We start from the raw sequence: 2569 nt of genomic DNA, 5'->3' as shown, positions 1-2569 counted from the left end.
CCACACACTACACAGTCCATCTCTCCAGGCACCACTGAGCCACTGTATAAGCTATGGGTGCGATCAAAGATTCCCCATCAGTCCCTGGACTACAAGCCAGGGTGGTTTTGCCTCTGCTCCTGTTGATACTATATGTTTGCTCCCCTGTCCTCTGAATGCATCCAGTCCAACAGGTAAAACCGCTCTCCAGTTCTGTTAGCGATCACTTTAGAATTTGATACCCATGAACCACTAAGCCAAAACTCCTGGCCAGTCATACCTCTCTCTACCCAAGGCCTTTCTTGTCTTAGAGGCAGGGTGTGAACTTCTGTTGATCCCAGCATTGCCAAGCCTTTCTCTGGCTTGCTAGGGGATTCTGGGATATTTGTCTGTTTTGCTTCTATCAAGTCAGGGTCTAACTGGATAGCTGTATGGCTTGAAATATGATATATAACCCAGGCTGGCCTTGAACTCACAGAAACCTACCAGCCCCAGCACTGACCTTGAGTGCTGGGGGACTTTGTACTGTTAATTCATCCACTTCTAAGTAGCCTGCCTGCTTCTTTCCTTGCCAGCATAGAGAATTTCTTGTGCTTTTATTTTTTTTAATTGGATATATTTTATTTACATTTCAAACGTTATCCTCTTCCTGGATTCCCCTCCATATGCCCTATCTCATCCCCACTCCCCTGCTTCTATGAGGGTATTCATTCACCCACCCTCTCCCGCCTCCCTCTCGTGCTTTTATAGAAAATTGTCCTACTTGCTGGGGTAGCCCGTGTCCTTCACTCCTTCCTCCTTTGCACAGGTTGCCATTGTGTGCAAATCTAAGATTTCCTTGTGGGGGATAATTATTTTCAGGATATTTCTCTGATTTTTAATTTTTTGTTCATTCAGTAGTTTTTCATTAGATCTTTATTCTCTCTCCCTCTGTGTGTGTGTGTGTGTGTGTGTGTGTGTGTGTGTGTGTGTACTGGTGTGGCATGAATGTACTTTAGCACAGGTCAGAGAGTAAGCTGTTGCAGAGTGCAGCCTTCTCCTGGTCCATTGAGTTCTGGGGACCCTGCTCAGGCTCAGTAGCACACACCTTGACTTATCAAACCATTTCACTGGTCTTTCTTTTTTTGTTTTTGAGATGGGGTCTTACAATGTGTCTAGGTGGCCTACCATTCTCCATGTGGTCAGATTGGCTTTGAACTCATGGTGATCGTCCTGGTTCAGTCTCCAAGGTACCTGTAATCCCTGAACCGGGAAGACAGAAGCAGGAGGATCGCTCAACAACCAACCCCCTTACCCAAAACAAAACAAAACCAACAATAACAAAAACCAAACAGAATAACCCCCAACAAACAGAGGTTGACACCAAGGTCGGTGAACTTGTGGGAGGTCCGCTTCTCCTGCTTCACTTCAGCCCTCTTGGTGGCGGCTTGGAAAGGAAAGTGAGAACAGCATCTGCGCAGTCATCGCAAGCTGTGCTCAGAAAATTCTTATTATTGAGACAGGGTGTGTGTGTGTGTGTGCAGTCCTGCTATCCTGGGACTTTCTATGTAGACCAGGCTGGCCTGGAATGCAGAGATCCAAATCTACCTGCCTCTACCTCCAGGGTGCTGGGATTAAAGGAATGCTCAACGTCTGGGGGGGAATTTTCGTGGTTTTGTTTGTTTGTTTTCTCTTTTTCTTTTCTTTCCCTGAATCTGTTTGAACTCAGGTGACCTGGTGGTGCTCCTGAAGTGAAGGCTGCATTACTCTCCCACTCCCTATTTTAATAAAGACTTTTCCAGGGTTGGGACTGAGGTAGAAAGAGGAACAGTCTTGCAAATTTGGAGACAAATTCTGCATTTGGAAATCTGATGTTTTGTTCCTTAAGATTTTTTTCCCCATTCATGTTGGTTTTCAGGAATATATTAAAATACTGATGCTGAGGTTGTTTTGTGACACACAAACACACACACTACACCCTCCCCCCCTTTTTAAAAGACGAGCTCACTATATAGCCCAGGCTGTCCTGGAACTCGCTATATAGACCAGGATGGCCTTGAACTCAGAGATCTACCTGTCTCTGCTTCTCATGTCCTGGGATAAAAATCGTGCGCCCCGCTGAACTCACTTTTGAACCAGTAGCTCACTTGCACTTCGTTCTGGTCGAGTGAACTATCTAGGAGTTCACAAACTCTCCCCTTTCCTCGCCCCAGGTCTCCCTCCATAAGATACCCCCCCCCCCCCGGCCCACCATTAGCCTAGTTAAGACCGCTGCTCGCGGGGTCACCTCTACTCTCCGTGCCTCTACAGCACCTCCTACAGTGCACAGTCCTCTAAGAAGTCTAGACTCCTCGGTACGCCGACCACACCGAGGCGGAGGCACCCAAAGGTCTCACGCGCCGTCTGTAATCTGCGACCAGCGTGCCGCGCGTGCGCACTCCGCCAGAGGTCGGCGAGAGAAAGGACTCGGACGCTCCCAGGTTCGCAAGCGGCGGAGGGAGCCGGGAGCGCGAAAAAGCTTCCGCGTGTGGCTCCCGGGCGCAGGCGCTGGCGACTGAAGCCTAGACCAGGCATTGCCAGGGAGCTCCTGGCTGGTCGCCGCCCAGGGGTG

This window comes from Micromys minutus (genome assembly GCF_963924665.1).
Source record: "Micromys minutus genome assembly, chromosome: 24".
NCBI lineage: Eukaryota > Metazoa > Chordata > Mammalia > Rodentia > Muridae > Micromys > Micromys minutus.
The sequence above is the reverse complement of the archived record's forward strand: the minus strand, read 5'-3'. Positions refer to the sequence as shown.